The sequence below is a fragment of the Coptis chinensis genome, chromosome 5 (assembly GCF_015680905.1).
Source record: "Coptis chinensis isolate HL-2020 chromosome 5, ASM1568090v1, whole genome shotgun sequence".
Taxonomy (NCBI): Eukaryota; Viridiplantae; Streptophyta; class Magnoliopsida; order Ranunculales; family Ranunculaceae; genus Coptis; species Coptis chinensis.
The window spans coordinates 21,701,039-21,721,459 of record NC_141460.1 but is presented as its reverse complement, the minus strand read 5'-3'; the positions used below and the strand labels follow the sequence as shown (position 1 = coordinate 21,721,459).

Sequence of the window (20,421 nt, the reverse complement as noted above, 5' to 3'; positions counted from 1 at the left end):
TGGAGCAAGCTGAAGTAGATCGCCTACATGAGGCGAGCTGCTTATGAAGTGAGCTTGGAAGACGAAGACATGAGGTTGGTAAGATCTCTGCTTATGATGGACGCGTTCTTGATATTCATTAGGTGTGAATATTACTCCCTCACGCAGCCCCATCTCAGTAGGTTGCTTTATACGGAGAAGCGATCTGTTGAGAAAGAATGGTCGCGCCTGTCTGGCATAGGTGTGAATTAAGTTGTTACATAGTCCAACAGAGTTGTCTAAATGGCCAAAAAGAAACTCATAGTTTGTCATTATCCTAACCACATCTCTACTGCTAATACTAAGGTGCCGGCACTTTGAAGTCTAAATCAATAAAGTCTACCGTAGCCGTTGGAAAGTTGATCTTAATCATTCTATCTTCATCAAAGTTAAATAACCACAGAATTGAATATCTGATATCTTTAATATAGAATGTTTAGAATCTTTATGAAGTTAGTTGTCTATATAAACTCAAGGATAACTCGACTTCAAGTGTACCTACAAACACATCCATAACAAACATCAATTCCAAGTCTTGGTTTCAGCTGCTCGAATGGCTTCAGTCTGGAAATCAATCCATGTTTTTAATATAGTCCTAGTTATTTTAAGTCTATGGGCTTGTCAAGCTGCTTCTCGAACTCTCAATGGGGCTTCTATGTTGGAGAGATATGAACACTGGATGGTTCAGTATGGTCGTGCATACAATGGCGCAACGGAGAAGGACAGACGTTTTGAAATATTCAAAGAAAATGTCGAACGTATTGAGTCCTTGAATAGGGCTGGGAACAGAACCTACATATTAAGTGTTAATGGGTTTGCAGACCAAACCAATGAAGAATTTAAGGCAGTTTGAAATGGATTCAGAGGACTTTGCTCACCAGGAAAACCTTTCCAGGCCACTCTTTTCAGATATGAAAATGTCACTGCAGTTCCCTCTAGTATGGACTAGAGGAAGAAAGGCACAGTAACCCCAGTCAAGGACCAAGGCCAATGTGGTAATTATAGTACAAAGAGATCATGACTAATTTTTCATAATGAAGAAGAAACAACGAAGCCTTTTCCTTTCTATTTGTCATTGTACATATTTTAAGTTCTATGAGTCTATGACTGTTGTTGCTACTAGTGACCTTGCAGGGAAGTAAACAAAGGATCTTCACTAATTTCATATAATCATGTGAAATTTCAGGATCTTGTTAGGCATTCTCAGCTGTGGCAGCTATGGAAGGGGCTACTCAGCTTAAAATAGGGAAGTTGATCTCCTTATCCGAATAGGAATTGGTTGACTGCGATACTAAAGGCGCGGACCAAGGGTGTGAGGGTGGTGAAATGGATGATGCATTTCTATTTGTCCAACACAACAAAGGCATTGCCTCAGAAACTACCTATCCTTACACTGTTGCAGACAATACTTGCAATACTAAGGAGGAAGCCTCTCGTGCAGTGTAAGAACCTAATACAAGCTACTAGATATTACCTAAGAAAACAAGAAACACTCAATATTTTTCTTCTCTTCTTCCTTTCTTTTCTCTCCTTTCTCTATTCTCTCTATTATGTGGCCCTTTTCTCTCTCCCCATCTTCTTCTCTTTATACCCCTTCCATCCCCTCTCTAGATCGTCCACATGTCCCCCCATCTGATGGTTCCCCCTTGTGACATACATGTGCCACGTCCGCGGTCTAGGGTTCCACGGCTATATTCTCCTACCCTCCGGTGTATATCATTATGTTGCATCCTATTTGGTGTCCCTCTGACCTGGTCTCATTCGTGGACATGTTTCCTTGCCCTCCGGGCTAACTTATTACGCTGCATCCACTCAGTGTCTGCTGACCTGGCCTCCTTTCCCTAATTGAGCCACCACAAATGCCCCTTCTCGACTCTGCGGTCCTAATTATGGACCCGAGGTCGAGAACCCTCACCGCCTCGTTCTCTGTGCCTTTTAATGTCCACTCATTGGTTTGCGTGTGATGTTGATTGTAATCATCACGCGCGTTTTTGGTCGCCTTCAAACCTTGTGCTGACATGCGTCTCCTTTTGGCTGGCTCCCTGTCTCGTCTTTTTGGTTCTCCCAACTCTTCAAAATTACCTTTATACCCCTCCCCTATATAACCTCTTCTCCTTATCCTTCCTCTCCCATTTTACCCCTTGCACTTTTCCCTTGCTCTTCTACTATTTTGCCCCCTTTCTCTCTTCCAACCAACTTCCGGTTTGTGGGTACGTCCTCTCTTCTTCTGGTGACTTACTTTCCTTCTAGGCATCCTCTACGGGCACCTCACTTCTCTACTTGCTTCCCTCAGTAAGTTTTCTAAGCTTCTCTTTCTTTAGTTTACACTGTTATTTGAAATCATTCAAATTCTCGCATCTGTTCATTTCCTTCTCCGATATCGGGTTCGGAATCCGATGACTCTTCTTTTTCCCTGTCAGGTACAGTAACATCTCCACCCCCTTCGGCCCCTGCTGCGGTCCCCTCTACCTCTGGACGTCCGGCCTCATTATTGTCATCCCCCTCCCGGTGCCGTAGACCTAATTTGGTCGCAATTAGAGATGCTTACGGCATTCCAGCTGACATCACTTTAGAACACGTGCCATCTATCACCCACTACCCCCACCTGGTTCCCCGATGTCCGGGGTACCTTGTGGTCATGGTGGATCAAATTGTCACCGGTTTACGGTTACCTCTCACCTTGTTGGACGTCGAGGTATGTAATCATTTCAACATTCCCCCTTGCCAAGGCATAGGGAATTTTTGGAGAGTTATGTACGCTGCGAACTTGTACAATAAGACAGGAGACCCTAAGATCACAAGCCGCAATATCTTTTCTCAATATTATATCAAGAAAAGTACCAAAGATGTCAATGTGGCATACCAATCTTTTTGTGTACGCCCTCGCAAGCAATCCTTCCTACTTCACGTCACCTCCTTAGAAAAAGTGTGACATCACTACCCGTTGTATGTATCGGGGGAATTTCTCTCCGTGGACCTTCCTTCTGACTTAACTTTTAACCATCTCGCCTTCATACCTCGCGGTGTGTATCTCTATTCTTCCCTTCTCTTTTGATATATTCCCCATGTTATCTCTGACCGCGGTTTCTCTTTATTTTGTAGGTTGGCGACCGGATTCCAAGTCCCAAGTCTACTCCAGCATTTCGTGCCCTATCTTTCAAAGGCTTCGCGACCTCGGCCACGCCCAAGCCGCCTGCCTGGGTATCCACCCTACTACTGCTAGCCCCCCTGTTATCAGTTCCCGACCTAAGCGATATAGGCAATTTCTCAGCTCCCTTTTATCGCCCTCCACCTCCTAAAAAACGTAAACCCCGAGCAACACCTCCTCCAAAGAAAAAGTCTCACTCCCACACCTCCCGCCACAAACATCCCCACACCTCCACACATTTCCCCGTCTCCCTTGAATCTCATGATCTTCCTGCCTCCTCTGCACCAGAGGCCGTCCCTTCATACCGCTCCATTTCCAATTGGGACGACCAATATACCTCCCCACACTCCCCTCCTGAAAACATGGACGTTCACACCCAAAAGTTGTTCGATAGTGATACCGATGAAGATGTGGTGATGGAGGTTCCCTCCGCCGAGGTGCGGGCACTCGCTGACCAACCTTCGCCCAAGAAATAGCGAACCACCACATCTGTTGAACCTAACTCTTCCACTCAGCGGACCTCCACCTCCGAAGAACCTGCTACCACTATTTCCCCTACTAACTCTTCCCCCCGCCCACGCCGGTCTGGCAAAGAGCCCATTCCTAATACTGCCCCGACCTCTAAGCTCGCGCCAGTAAAGGACTTTTGTCCTATCTTCAATGTGCGCAACCGCAGAGTGAATATTGCGGACTTAGTATTTGATAATGTGGTCGTTGCCTCTTCTCTCTTTTACAACGCTCACTTGCCTAAGGACATAGTGTATGCTAACGGGGGTTCATTCGATCAACACCGAACTTCCCTATACACCAACTGGGAGAGGGTACTGTCTTCGCTCTTTCTCATTCATCCATTAAAAAAAATTTAATCCCTCTTTCTCTTTGATCCTAGGTGAGCTTAAATGTCTCCTTCATGATTCACAGCCTGTATAGTGCCAAGACCAAGGTGGCATCCCTGGAGAAGGAGTTCAACGGCCCTGGTGGTCTACGATATGCCTGTGCTGACCTTCAATCTAAGCTTGCAGCTGCCAATCTGGCCAAAGTTAAGGCCCAAGATGAGCTCCAGTCCACGGAGAAGGCTCACAAATAGTATATGGACAAGGTCAACGAGCATCTAAGCCATCAACGGGAAGTACTCCTCCAACAACATCAGCTCGACCTGGATGCTCTCACTCAACAAGATCAAGTGGCCATGGACGCCCTCAACCAGAAGCACCAAGAGGCCTCAGTCGCATCCCAGCAACATCACCAGGCAGACCTGAATGTACTCTACGATCGCTTCAAGCTCTTGGCAGAGAAGCGAGTGGCCAAGAAAATACAGGAGGAGCATGAAAGACTCATTAGGGAGCGTCGTCTTCTCCCTGAAGGGCCTTCCACCCCTGTGATCGAATCCCCATATGCCACGAGGGGAGAAGTGTCAGCCTAAAAGGTCTTTAACGAACATCCCATCACCACCGAACCGTCTACTCAGGATCCAACCACCCAAGAGACCCCCTTAGTCGAAGAAGCCTCTGAAGGGATCATAGCTGCTACCCTCTCAGATACCGCTAATGTGAGGCTCGTTAATGAGTCCACTATCCCAGAGCCTTAGAAAGTTTCTGTCTGTAATAAGATACTTCAGCAATTTATTAGCTTGTGTTTTGCTACACTCTTTATTTTACGGCTATTAGCTACTATTTCTCTGAATGTGATATTTGACTTAGTCCTGTGTGTTATGGCATCTTTCTCTTTCGCATCTGATTATTTGTTTAGCTTGCAACAAATACTTAAGTAAATTTCCATGTCTCTACTTCTTCCCTATGAGTCTCCTGTGTCTCTAGTCCCCAGCTTGATCCTGCCAGGACTCGTTGGAACAACTCCCCTTGTTCCCGACTCCCCCCAGCTCTAGTCTTAGCGAAAGGCTCATCCCTTCCGCTGCTTTTTCCTCTGATAGGCATGGAAGCCCGGTGAAGTCACTCCCCTTGCCTTATGTGCCTTTTGCATTTCTTATCCGCGAAGGGCTCATCCTATGGGGTCACTCCCTCTGGCCCATGTGTTTGTTGCATCCCTGATCTGCGGAGGGCTCATCCCACTCCACGGGTTTAGGCCGAGAAACTGGAATGACTCATTTGGCTCCAGGCTCACTCCAACTCTGGCGTCAGTGAAGGGCTCATCCCCTCCACTACCTCTCCCTCTAATATGCATGGGGAACTGATAGGGCTACTCTCTTTGCCCCATGTGTCCTTTGTATCTCTGATTCACGAAGGGCTCATCCCACTCCGCAACTCAGACCGTGAAATAGGAACGATTCATTTTGTTCCAAGCTCACTCCAACTTTGGCGTCAGTGAAGGGCTCATCCCCTCCACTGCCTCTCCCTCTGATAGGCGTGGGAAACTGATGGGGTCACTCTCTTTGCCCCATGTGCCCTTTGCATCTCTGACCCGCAGAGGGCTCATCCCACTCCGCGGGCTCCGGCCGTGAAACTGGAATGACTCATTGTGTTACAGACTCGCTCAACTTTGGCGTCAGTGGAGGGCTCATCCCCTCTGCCGCCTCTCCCTCTGATAGTCATGGAAAACTGATGGGGTCACTCTCTTTTCCCCATGTGTCCTTTGCATCTCTGACCCGCAGAGGGCTCATCCTATTCCGTGGGCTCAGGCCATGAAACTGGAATGACTCATTTTGTTCCAGGCTCGCTCCCACTTTAGCATCAGTGAAGGGCTCATCCCCTCCACTGCTTCTCCCCCTGATAGTCGTGGCAAACTGATAGGGTCACTCTATTTGTCCTATGTGTCTTTTGCATCTCTGATCCGCAGAGGGCTCATCCCACTCCGCGGGCTCAGGCCGTGGAACTGGAACGGCTCACTTTGTTCCAGGCTCGCTCCAACTCTAACGTCAGCGAAATGTTCATCCCCTCCGCTGCCTCTTCCTCTGATAGGTGTGGGAGCCTGCTGGGGTCACTTTCTTTGCCCCCTGTGCCCTGTACATCTCTGATCTGCGGAGGGCCCATCCCACTCCGCGGGCTCAGGCCGTGAAACTGGAACACCTCATTTTGTTCCAAGCTCGCTCCGGCTCTGGCGTCAGCCAATGGCTCATCCCTTCCACTGCCTCTCCCTCTAATAGGCATGGGAGCCTAATGGTGTCACTCTCTTTGCCCCATGTATCTTTGTATCTCTAATCCGTGGAAGGCTCATCCCACTCCGTGAGCTCAGGCCGTGAAACTGGAACAGCTCATTTTGTTCCAAGCTCGCTCCACTATGGCGTTAGCGAAGGGCTCATCCCCTCCGCTGCCTCTCCCTCTGATAGGCGTGGGAGCCTAATGGGGTCACTCTCTTTGCCCCACGTGTCTCTCACCTCTCTTGCCCGCGATTCACATTCTAGTTTAGAAATCATACATAACAACCAACTTCCTTTCACAAAAGTGATGCAATTTTATACATTTACAAGCAGCTCCAGCCCTCTGCGCTAAATCTCCCTTACATTGTTTCATAACATCATTACACTCACTTGTAAAAAGAATTTAACATTCTTACATTCTATGGCTTTTCTATCAGTTTGTCCTCCATTGTTCGTAACTTGTAAGTTCCAGACCCTCCTACTTCCACCACGGTGTACGACCCTTCCCAATTGGGACCCAACTTTCCATTCTTTTCTTTCTTCGTGCTGGGAGTAACCCAGCGAAGAACCAACTCTCCTATCTTGAACTGTCCTGGCCTGACCCGCTTGTTGTATTGCCTCTGTAATCTCCTGTGATACTCTTCTAATCAAATGTGAGCTGAGTCCCTTCTCTCCTCTGCCAGATTCAAGTCTCCCACCAAGATTCGCCAATTCGATCCCTCCTCCACTGCCTTTGTTCTCATAGTAGCTGCCACCATCTCTGCAGAAATCACGGCCTCGACGCCATATGCTAAGGCAAACGGGGTCTCCTTGGTGGTCGTCCGAGGTGTAGTTCGATAAGCCCATAGAACATGGTTCAGCTCGTCTCCCCACGCATCTTTCTTGTCTTCCAACTTTCTTTTCAAGTTGTCCAATATCATTTTGTTTGAAAATTCTGCCTGCCCATTACCCTCGGGATTGTATGGAGCACAGAACCCTTACTTCACCTTGTATGCCTGCAGAAATTCGGTCACCTTGGCTCCCATGAACTGTGTCTCATTGTCTGCAATGATCGTATATGGCAGCCCAAACCGGCATATGATATTCTCTTACAAAAATTTAATCACCTGCGCCTCCTTCACCTATTGCAATGGTACGGCTTCTATCCATTTGGTGAAATAGTCCGTGGCCGCCAGCATATACCTCCTTTTGCCACTAGCCATGGGCAGCGGTCCCACGATGTCCATCGCCCACATGGCAAAGGGCCACGGACTCGAGACATTATACAATGATTCCGCAGGCGCAAATATCAATTGTGAAAATCTCTGACACTTGTCACACCTCTTAGCGAACTCCACTGTATCCCGTTTCATGTGGGGCCAGAAATAGCCTTGTGTCAGTAATCGATGTGCCGTAGTTCTCCCAACAGTGACTCCCACAGTCCCCCTCTTGTAACTCTGCAAGCACCTCTAAGGCTAGCCGCGATCCTAGGCATTTCAATAATGGCCCGTTAAAGTTCTTTCGGTATAGCTCGCCTTCCAACAAAACATATCTCTGGGCAGTCTATTCCAACCTTCTTCTTTCTTTCTTATCGGTCACCTTGTTTCCCTCTAAAAAATGTTTAATGAGCTCCCTCTACCCCCTTCTTCTTTGGTAACCTGACACACCTCTATCACCTCTTCTGTGCCTGGCTTCTCCAATCTTTCTACCCGTATTGTTCTTTCCACGTAAGCCAGAGCATCTGTGTGTCTATTCTCCCCTCGCCCCAAGTGTACAAACCAGAGCTTCGTAAACTTGCTGGCCCTCTGTTGCACTACCTTCAAGTATTTCGCCATTCGCGGACATCGTGCTACAAACCCCCCATTGGCCTGGCATACCACCAGGTTCAAATCTGAATATACGGTCAATTCTTTCACTCCCAAGTCCTCAGCCATCCTTAATCCTGCGATAGTGGCCTCGTACTTGGCTTCGTTACTAGTCGCCGCGAATCCCAGTTTCATGGTCAACTCTATTATGTTATTGTCAGGTGTAACCAACACAACCCCTATGTCGCTGCATGCGTCCGTAGTAGATCCATCTGCGAATACTCTCCACCCATTCTTCTTATCCCAAGGGTCTAGTAGATCGGGTTCCCCATCCTTCTCTGATTCCATGACCATCTCATCTCCCCATGTGGGGTCCTCGACAAGGAATTCTGCCAGAAACTCTGCGACTACCTGTGCCTTCTCTACCGTTCTTATCTGATATTGTATCTCATACGAGCTGAGCATCACTGCCCATTTCAACACTCTGCCTGACTTCTTTGTCCTTAATGCTTGTTTAAGAGGCAGGTTCATCACCACCACCACCGAGTGTGACTCAAAGTATGGTTTCAATTTCATGGCTGAAAAGATTAAAGCAAGGGCATACTTCTCCATTCTGTTGTATCGCGTCTCGGCATCTAACAATGTTTTGCTTTGAAAATACACCGGCTTCTCCACTCGATCAACTATTCGAACAAGCACTGAACTGACCGCATACTCGGTGGCCCCCAAATATAGATACAACTTCTCCTCTTGCTCCGGTCGTGACAGCAACGGAGCCTTGCCCAAATACCTTTTTAGCTCTTGAAATGCCTCCTCACATTCTGACGTCCATAGGAAATCAGGGGTGCTTCTCAGTAACCGATACAGCAGCCTACATTTGTCTGATGACTTGGAAATGAATCTATTCAATGTCGCGACCCTCCCAGAAAGTCGTTGCACCTCTGTCACGTTTTGTGGTGACGGCATCTCCACCAACGCTCTTATCTGTTCTGGATTAGCCTCTATTCCCCAATGACTAACGATATAGCCCAGGAATTTCCCCGTGGTCACTCTGAATGTGCATTTCTCTGGATTCAACTTCAAATTGTATTTTCGCAGTATTCTGAACGTTTCCCTTAATCCTTCCAAGTGTTCCCCCTCAAACATGCTTTTCTCCACCATATCATCTATGTATATTTCTATCCCCTTTCGAATCTTGCTCTCGAACATTTTCTCCCCCAACCGTTGAAAAGTGACTCCTGCATTTTTTAATCCGAATGGCATCCTTGTATAGCAATATATGCCGCCTTCTACAACAAATGTTGTTTTCTCCTGATCTGGCCCATACATCACGACCTGATTGTACCTCATAAATGCATCCATGAACGAAAATATTTTGAATCATGATGTCCTGTCCACCAATACATCCACCCGCGGCATGGGATAGCTATCCTTCGGGCACTCCACATTCACATCTGTAAAGTCGACGCACATACATACCTTGTTGTTCTTCTTTGGTATCGCGACCACATTAGACAACCAATCTATGAACTCCACTTCCCGTATTATCCCAGCCCCTTTCAACCGCGCAACCTCCTCGCGAATGCCCTCCGCATACTTCGATCGAATGCTCCGCATCTTTTGCCTCACTGGTTTAGCATCCTCTTTCTTGTGTAGCCGATGACATGCGAACTTCGGATCTAACCCCGTAACCTCCTCAATTGACCACGCAAACACGTATTGGTTTTCTGACAAGAACTGTATTAACTTACTTTTCCATTCCTCAGGCAAGCTGGATCCTACTAGGGTAAACCTCTCATCCTCCCCTCTAATATTCACTACTTCAATCTCGTCCAGTGTCTTCGGACCTACTACTACCTCCCCCTTCTCCTCCACTGAGGCGTACTGTAATTGCTATGCCTGCCTCTTCCTAGGGTTCAAGTTCTCTTCCTCCGGTCCGTGGATCAACCGTTTCGCTGTACCCTTATGACTATTCTTGGTCGTCACTTGATCTCCGCGAACTTCATACATACCCGTGGGAGTGGGAAACTGTATCACTTGATAGTATGTTGACGGAACGACCTTCATCTTATGAATCCACTGCCTCCCTAAAATTGCGTTGTACTAAGAAGACGAATCTACCACCATAAACCGCGCAAATACAGTCACTGAACCTATGGTTACCGGTAGTAAAAGTTCTCCCATAGGCTCAGTCATGTGATAAAGATAAATTTACGTGTAAATTAACTATATATGCGTAAACACAAATAATCAATTAACTAAATAAGTGCTTAATCAATATTCCTACTCTCAATTCATTATGAAATATATAAATAGTACGGATTCGTTTCACTCATAAACCATCAAGACATAAATAGAATTCAACTAATCAAACAAAAGGAACAATGATGAGAGTAATGATTTGAATAAGAAATTAACTATTATGACGATACTACGAATTTATACTAAATTAACTAACAATATAATTATGTGAATCAAAGATAGAGAATGTTAGAGAGAGAATTAAATCTACTTTTCAATTACTAGAAGTGTTAGAATAGATTGTTAAGAAACCCTAATCTTTATATTCTCACTAAAAGGTTAAATATAAATCTTAGACTTTTATGATCCCTAATTTAATTATACTATCTCTAGTCATAATCAAATTAGCATGAGAGGAAAGTTTGTTTTCCATTCTCATGGCAAAACTCACAATCCTCTAGTTTAGATTTTTCTCTTCTTATCTCTAAGTCAAGAAAAATCCAAACTTTAAACCTTAATCAACAAATCTATGCTAAACAAATCAACTCCTCTCAAAGCTTCATTAACCTCCCTCTAATGGGAGTTTAGCTTTGATTCATTGGACTATCATTTCCAACACAAGAACAATCAAAACAAGTCATTATTAAATAAGTAATTAACTTTATTGATCTAATTTAACAATAGTCTAATATTCAAAATGAATTAAATGAACAATATTTAAAACTAAGATTATGAATAACTAATTATTAATTTAAGACAAACTAAATGAAATGAACTAAGTAATGGATTCAAAAAACTAAAATTACTGTTCTAACTAATTTATTGATAATTCACTAGATAAACAATAAATTATTGGTTCTACAAACTGAATCTATGAAAAATAACTAGATAAAACTAACTATTTGGATCTAACCTAAGCTAAGTAAAAAAAAACTAACTATTGGATTCTCACTAACTAAAAACTAAGTATCCTTAAGAGCTAAGTCTTTCTCTCTTCAAATAGAGGAGACAAGATCCACAAATTCGTGCATGGGCTGAGGAGCCATGTTTTGGGCCGGAAAATCGAGTCCAAAATCTCATTATTTCAGTCCACAAGATACGGCATTTTTGTCCGTATTGAAGTCAACTGGAAATGGCTTCAATAGCCTTTTCGTACACTTTTACTCCTCTGATTGGGTCAAGGCTTAGACCATTAGAAATCTCTTTCCGAGCCGGTAGTTTTGTCGTAAGGTAGGCCCAATTCCAAGGTCTAAGTCCAAAGATACAGCCTTTGGAAGTTCAGCTGACTTTTGTGCGCTATTTCTGCCCGCGTTGACTTTGACTTTTCTGCTTTGACCGGGGTTTAAAAAGGCTTTTTCTCCTTGAATCATGGCCTTTAATCATAGAACTTCTTAGTAACCAACCTTTGCTTCTTTATCTCACAAAAGGGACATATTTCTGCACGTATTTGACTCCAATGCTTGAAATACATAAGAACACGATAACAGTACTAACTCTTACTTATTAATCACATAATTGGTCTAAAAGTAATATTGTTAAAGGGGTTAAAACTACATTTTTGGGCTCTTATCAAACCACCCCCAAACAGCATTTTGCTTGTCCTCAAACAAATATGAGAAATTAGAATAAGTGACCAAAAATGGAGTTCTAACTAATCTCGTTTCGCCGAGTGCGATTGCATTGACTATATACAACAATGCCTTAAGCCACTAGGAATTCCCTAGTGGATGAGTTATAGCCTCCTGAGAGTTTTTCAGTGAAGGTACTCACAAACTTCATCTATACTACAACGACTAAAAAATAAAATTATTGTTTTCTTATTTATTTTCAAATATCTATACATCTCACTGGCAATTAATACAGAATAATCAAGTCGAAACCTAAGCTAATATATGAATAATAATAAAATCATCTTAAGATAAACAACTATACAATGAACTATGATATGAAATGCAATGGCAGTTCCATTTCTGAAACTTTTGGGTAGCGTGCCCAAGCAGGTTCTCACAAGGAATGTGTCAAAACACATAACACTCTGATTTTTCTACTCAAGTTTGCTAACTCCAGTGTGCAGTGGGCACACATTTCCTCACAATCTCAATGACAATCCAAGGAAGCCGAGGTCGATCAAACACATCTACCACTTACTATCACACCAACCTATTCCTAATTGAGCTAGAGATCTTTATTAGGTGATACGGGGCATAGGTATTGGTTAAAGAAGGAAGGAAATAGATATTCAAAAAGACAAGTCTAAGAAAATAGGGTCTTCATATTATGTAACTAGAGAAAACCTTGTTCTTTTGCTTCTACACTTTGTTTCCATCCTTAGCCTTTTTATTTTGGCTTTTTGACTCCTTTTATTATATTTTTGGAGTTTTTATTTTCTTTTTATTTTTATTTTCTTTTATTTTATTTGGATGGAAACTTCTTTTCTTTTTCTTTTCTGAAGCAACTACTAATTTTTGTTTACACAGGTTTTTCTCTTCTCTTTTCTTCAATCATCCTATTTCTCATACTTATCCAGATAGGTAGGCTGATTTTACTTTTTATTTTGTTTTATTGGGTAAAGGATTTGTGGTTTGGGAAAAGGCTAATGAAAAGCTCAATAGGGAGACTAGTGGATAATAAATTTTATATAGGTGTGAATTTCTGGCTATATCGATCCAAAGAGGGCCTAAATTCTCACTTAGGATATGGTGTGGTGATCAAGCAAGTGGATGTGTGATTTCTCTACTCGGATTTGACTTCTCCCTTGTGTCATCACTCAGATATTTCACTCTTATGAGGCTTTTAGGCTAGATGCTCACAGGATATGTATTAAGTACTCTAACCTAGGTCTCAGAAAAATACTACCAAGTACAATACAAAGATGCTCATGCAAGATGTTCATGAAAAGATGCAATGACTATTACCTACGTATTAATCTATGTTTCAAAAATTAAATCCTAATTCAAGTACTACGTGAGATTTCTAGACTAATATCATCATGGAGAAGGGAACAATACTATTATCACTAACTGCCTAGTATAAACAATATTTATGATTTTTAATTTTTTATAAAGAAAAGTTCGTAATTTACATCCTAAAAGTGCCTAATATTTGCAAATATTTCTATCCCACCCCAAAACAATTGAACGCTTTGTCCTCAAAGTGTAAAGAGATAAGGAAAGAATTTACCATAGAAACGTGGCAATAATTGGCAGTACCTGTAACAGAAATATTGTAAAGATGATATGATAACATGAAGCACAATTAAACTGTTACGTACTAACTAACACAAACTCTACTGGAGTAAACATGACAAGTAAAGGGTGGCAAAATGATTTGAAATGAAATACCAAAATATGCCACCCCCAAACAAAATTGGAAAACTCTTTTTAAGTTTGAAAATGTTTGTTTGGCCTATACTCCAGAAAGGTGGTATGTTACAAAAAATTATATGGGTCTTTTTAAGTCAGATTCCCTAGACTTAATGTGATATATATGTATTAGCATGCAGTTTACCATATATCAATAATCTAAATAATTGTGAATCTTTCCATAAATAGTTAACACGTAATGCACCACCAAACAGAATCAAGCACCAAAACTTTCTACGACGCAACTTAGTGGAATGAGAGCGAGATCTGATAGACCTAGAACCTAATCGAGCGTGTACTCTCTCTTTTTTTTAGCGAAAGGGTGTCCAAGTGAATGATCATGAAAAAAAGAATGGTTGTGGGAAATACTTAGAATGTGGATAAGTGTTAAAAGAAAAGGGTGGAAAGAATGATTGGATTCTATGAGGGATTAGCTCAGGTGGATAGTGGTCGGGTGGTGCTCTAGGTAGTTTTTGATAGGGTAGATCATCACAGGCTCTTAGAAACTCATAGAATTCCTCATCTAGCTTGGTCGCATCTACATAATTATGGTATTCATCTGCATCTTTGAAAAAGTCGTCAATCTCGTCCAAGGAGTCGAAATTGTGATCTTTGTCTTCTTCCATAAGAGGGGTATCTATTAGTGTGGGGACGAAAGCGTCGACTACACTAATGTGAGATACAAAACTCTCAATGGACTTCACTTCTCCTTGTACAGGCAAACCTAGTTGTCCTTGTTTGAGTATAAACATGTTAACCTCCACAAAAAGATTTCTAAAAAAAAAAGTCATTGAGCCATCCCAGAAATTCATTTGGGCATTGGCGGTTGCCAAGAAAGGACGCCCTAAGATGATGGGAATAGAATCATGAGTTCTGTGTCGAGAATAACGAATTCAACTGGGTAGTAAAAATCATGTACTTTAATGAGAATGTTTTCAACTACGCCTTTGGGATACTTAATAGAACAATCGGCTAACTGCAAAGTCATTTTGGTTGGTTGAAGTTTTGTTAGACCTAGTTGTTTATATAAATAAAAAGGGGGTAAGTTAACACTCACCCCTAGGTTTAATAAAGCAGTTGTTATGAAGGTATCACCTAAGGTGCATTGTACAGTAGGACGATCAGGGTCCTTGTACTTAACAATTCTATTATGTTCAGATAAAGAGGGATATTGTTCAGTTAAGAAGGCTTCGTGGGGTATGTTGGTTTTCCTCTTCTTGGTGCACAACTCTTTTAAAAACTTAGCATGTCCATGTAAACTTTTTATAGCATCTAGAAACGGTAGGTTTATAGTCAAATTTTTAAACACTTCCCTAATCTCATCAAAATTCTCGTTTTTTTTAGACACAATTAGTCTCTAGGGATACGGTGGTTTATCTCTATATTTAGCATAAGGGTCAACAGTATTATTAGTCTTTGCTTTATGTTTAGCCGTTTTCCATCTATATAGGTGTCCATATTGGAACCTCTACAGGTGTAAGGTCTTCAATTTCTATTATTGGGTCTTGTAAGGTTTTCTCTTTTGGTTGTGGTTTAACTGGTACTTCTACAGTTGTAGGGCATTCAGTTTCTATTATAATATTTGGTATGGTATCATTTTTAGTTTGTGGGTGATCTTTAGGCATAGTCACTTGGTTATCAACTACTCTCCCTGAACGAAGGGTAGTGACTGCTTGTAGGTCCCCCTGGGGTTATATGACCATTATACTGAATACTTTTTATTTCAAAGGTGGTGTTTGTTGACTTAGGATTAGGCACTGCTTGACCTGGAAACACGCCTATTTGGTTATTATTTTGGTTAGGAGACATGTCAATAACCTTTTGGCACAAAGACTGCATCATTTGCATCGTTTGTTTCATCATATTAGAGTTTTGATCATGTTAATCTTTCATCAAGTTAGAGTTTTGTTGCATAATTTGATTTTGTTTTTCCAACAAGGTCACTACTACTACTTCTGTAGATGGTTGAACTGGAATTAAGGCTTGTTGAGCATTCATGTCTTGATGTTGATAGTTCTGGGTCATGGGCACTAAACCTCTATTCTGGTCACCTAAGTTTCTTTGTCCTTGAGGTTGAGTTAACTGGTTGAAGTTTGATGGTTATGGTGGTGGTTGTGCATAAACAAGAGGACAATAGAAGTCGGAATGCTCAAGACTAAAACAGACATTACAACGAGTAGATTTCATGTTCATGACAGGAGTGGGTTGTTGTTTAACAGAGATGGCATCTACCTTTTTAGTGAGAACATCGATAAGAGTTTTAAGCTTGGGATCAGGTTTAACCTCAGAAGAAGGAGTGGAGTGGGAAGAGTCGTTACCTCCCCAATTGTTGTTCCTTTTAGATTGATCTTCTAAGAATTTATAAGCCTCCAAGGCACCTTTACTAAGATCATGATATTTAGAACCTCTTTATGATAATGTGAAAGCCCCTTGATGAAAGCACGAACAAGCGTGTCTTTTACAAGGTTATGATGCTGACATTCCATGAGAAAATCAGTGAAACGGTTCTAGGCCTTTGGAAAGGATTCATGAAGGTTCTGTTAGAAGAAATGAATCTTTTGAAGCATTTCATCAGTCTTCAGTGGTGGATAAAATTGTTCTATGAACAATTGAACAAGATTAGCCCATGAGTCCACAGAGTTTGGCGTTTGGGCAGTTAACCAAGACGCCTCCTTGTCGGCTAGGGTGAATGAAAACACCCTAAGTTTAACTTGATTTGGACTTATGCTAGGATGATGGAATGTAGTGAGAACTTGTTCTATCCTACGCATGTGTTGATAAGGCTTCTCGTGGGCTAAACCATGGAAAACGGGTATCAAGTTAAATATATTCGAGGGAATTTGAAAATCCCCCACTAGGTCTGCAAAAACGATGCATGACTTAGGGTCATAATTTAGTGCTTTATAAAAATCAGAGAGAGGTGTCTCTGGTTCTTTAGCCATTGATGCAAGTGTAGTGTGTGAAATTCTAGATAGGCGTGTGATATTGCATCTACAAAAAGACAAGCCTGATTATACTAGAATTGAAACTCCTCTGACAGAAGAGGCGAGGAGTGTAAGAAGGAGTACTTGAATGCCTCCTTGCTATGCTTATAAATAGCATCTTGTATACGCGAGCTCAGTATATTTAACAAGTTAGAAACACTGAATAACTTGAAGAAATGGAAGTTTGTACTAACCTATGAAGATCGGGCTGTTCAGAAGAGGGCGAGGGGTGCGCTCAGAATTTGCCTGTGAAGGGCGCAAGTTGCGCTCATGCCTGAGGCGATTTCTAGTGAGTTGAGCATGGGGGGTGCTCAAAATTTTCCTGTGAAGGGCACAGGTCATGCTCGTGTCTGAGGCGATTTCCAGTGAGTTGAGAGCGGGGGGCACTCAGAATTTGCTTGACACGGGCGCAGGTCGCGCTCTTGCCTTTGGCAATGTCCAGTAAGTTTAACGTACTCCAAAAAATTTGAAATATTTATAGTAGTTTTCTAAGACGTCTATCAAGTAGTCTGTAAAATTTCAGATCAATCAGAGCTATGAAAGTCCTTCTACTACCCTTCAAAGTTTATGAAACAGTTTTCAGACACAATACAAACAACCGAATGGTTAACCAATCAAAACAAAGCCACAAATTTCCAAATCTTTACTAGAGACTCCTGACAGATCCTACGTGTTCTTGTAAAATGTTTAGAGCAATTAGAGTTCTACAAACCCTCCTTATCGGCTGGTGTTCCAGAAATTAAGTGTTTGCAAAACTGTAGAAACACACTGAAAACAATCCACTAGTTAGGTGGTCAAAACAAACCAAAAACTTGTCAAAGTTTTACTGAAAACTCTTGACTTATGATAGATACTCCTATAAAAAATTTAAAAATTTTAGAACTGCCTAAGTAACCCTACTCGTCTGTTTTTCAAGAACTTACGGTTTGAAAACAGAAATGCAGCACTGTAAAGATTGTATTAGTTCACTAGGTAAAACAACTAGGAAAAATCTGGAACAATTACAATAAATCAATAACACCTTAAGGATTACTCCTGAAAATTTTCAGAAGTTTTTGAAATTTACAAATACCTTAACTATAGTGTTTTCCTCTGTGAATCCGTAGCCCCTATGCCTAAAACAGTGAACAGTTCTGAAAATACAAGAAATAAGAATGAAAAATTAAAAGGGTGGGTGGGCTAAGAATGGGGGATTGCCCCTTGGATTCAAGCAATTGAATTCTTGTCCTGAAAGAGTTTAAGATGGCAATGGCGCCATTTGATAAAGATAAATTTACGTGTAAATTAACTATCTATGCATAAACACAAATAATCAATTAACTAAATAAGTGCTTAATCAATATTTCTACTCTCAATTCCGAAGCCCAGATGTCGTTCGCTAGTGGGTTGCGGTTCAGCCCGGCCACCACTTGACTAGCTGCTCCCCCACGACTCTTTGTCTGCTGCCAATCAGCCTCCCTATCATTATTTATCATTTCTTGCACATGTTCGACTGTCAAGCCGGTTACTGGATTTTCCACGAGGTTCGGCCCATCCTCTTCTTCTTCCGCGTTCTCACTTGCCTCTCCACCTGTCTCTTCCTCTTCCCTTTCCATCTCCCTTCTCAACTCGTCATTCTCCTCTCTTAACCTCCCGATTTCTTCTCTCATAAGATGTGTCTCTTTCGCTTCTTGCTCCTCTCTTCTGTCTCCTTCTTCATCAATCACTGCCTCGGGCATCAGTTCCTGCACCACCACCCTCTTCGGTCTCCCTACTTGTTTCTTAGGTGTCATCTCTCTTTGCTTCTATTTTTCCCACAGACGGCGCCAAATGTAATAACCTAATACAAGCTACTAGATATTACCCAAGAAAACAAGAATCACTCACTATTCTTCCTCTCTTCTTCCTTTCTTTTCTCTCCTTTCTCTCTTTTCTCTATTCTCTCTATTGTGCGGCCCCTTTCTCTCTCCCCATCTTCTTCTCTTTATACCCCTTCCATCCCCTCTCTGGATCGTCCACCTGTCCCCTCATCTGATGGTTCCCCCTTATGTCGTACCTGTGCCACGTCCGCGGTCTAGGGTTCTGTGGCTATGTTCTCCTACTCTCCGGTGTATATCGTAATGCTGCATCCTATTCGGTGTCCCTCTGACCTGGTCTTGTTTGTGGACATGTTTCCTTTCCCTCCGGGCTAACTTATTACGCTGCATCCACTCGGTGTCCACTAACCTGGCCTCCTTTCCCTAATTGAGCCACCACATGCAGGTGAAATCAACGGCCACAAAAACGTCCCAAGAAACAGCGAGGTGGCCTTGCTGAAGGCCATGGCAAACCAACCAATAGCTGTAGTGATTGATGCAGGAGGCTTTGATTTCCAATTTTATTCAAGTGGTGTATTCACTGGTCAGTGTGGTATAGATCTTGACCACGGTGTGACTGCAGTTGGTTACAATGTGAGCGATGATGGGACTAAGTATTGGCTTGTGAAGAACTCATGGGGTAGTGCATGGGGTGAGAATGGATACATAAGAATGCAAAGGGATGTCAGTGCCAAGGGAGGTCTCTGTGGTATCACCATGGATGCTTCCTGCCCTGTTGCTTGAGGAGACAGGAATGTCCTGTTTTTACTTCCTAGTCTATCAAGTTCCATATGTTGTATATATATCTGAATCCCCTTCCACGTGTATACAAGGCATGTCATGAAAGGAAGAATGTATATGAATTATCTCAAGGCTTCTGTGAAAGCGTTATATAACTAAAAACATTTTAGTTGTAATGGTTCAGTTTTACCTTTGATCATTTGAACGATACAATTATCACAATCAGATTTCTCAGTTGTTACTTAATGCACTATCAGATATTGGACATGGTCAGTACGTGGCATAATAAGTCGTAACACAAGTAGAATATTTTGATCCAAAAAATAAAAATAAAAATAAAAATACACTAGTAGTATATACTCCAATTCCCTTTTCACTATCATGTATCAAATTTGCAAAGGGAAATGATTAATTTAACAGACCATTAAAGTTTCAAAGTTGAACTTTGTATATATTTATCACATTGCTATCACTAATAACATATTACCTCAGGGTTTTCGAATTAATCAGCTTGTTGTTGTGATCACTAATTAAGAAGTAAAATATTATAAGGAATGCCCTAGAAGAGAATGGATTATGGAAGGTTAATATTTGTCAAAATTAAGACTTAACAAAGAATGTTATTCAACTTAGAAGTATATTGTTAGTTTGTTACATATAAAAGTTTTAGGGTTTTTTAGACTTGCCCCCCATTTCAAAGTGAATAAGACTTGCCCCCAAACTCAGACTCCGTCTAAGTCAATGCAGTTTGACCGTTATCTCCTTATGAAATGTCCAAACTACCCTTTTGAGTGTAAAATTACCTAAATAGCCCTTTGACTTCACAAGACCTTGAAAAATAAAAGGACACGTGTAAACATCTTGTTCACTCCGATCAATAGTCCAGATTGCATCCCTATTACAAACCCTAAAATTCACTTTTTCACCTTTTTTTTTTATAGGAGAACCCTAAAATTCACGCTCTCTCATCTTCAATTACTAACTCCTAAAATGTCTTCCGCTTCTTGTTCATCCCAAAGAACTTGTTATCATGGAGATCCATTATCTGTTAAAAGGTCCAATACAGACACGAACCTAGGTCGATTGTTCTATGGATGCAGACATTACAATAATAACAACCCATAATTGTCTTGCCACTTTTCCGATTGGGTTGATAAAAATCCAAATTGTTAAAAGAACAAGGAAGAAGCATTGGAGGCAAAAGTTGAAGCTTT

At 42.0% G+C, this 20,421-nt stretch overlaps 1 pseudogene; it reads left to right on the top strand.

Moving 5' to 3' along the window:
• The first annotated feature begins 571 nt into the window (after positions 1–571).
• On the top strand, positions 572–19,300 carry LOC147497078 (senescence-specific cysteine protease SAG39-like; annotated as a pseudogene).
• Positions 19,301–20,421: the final 1,121 nt, after the last annotated feature.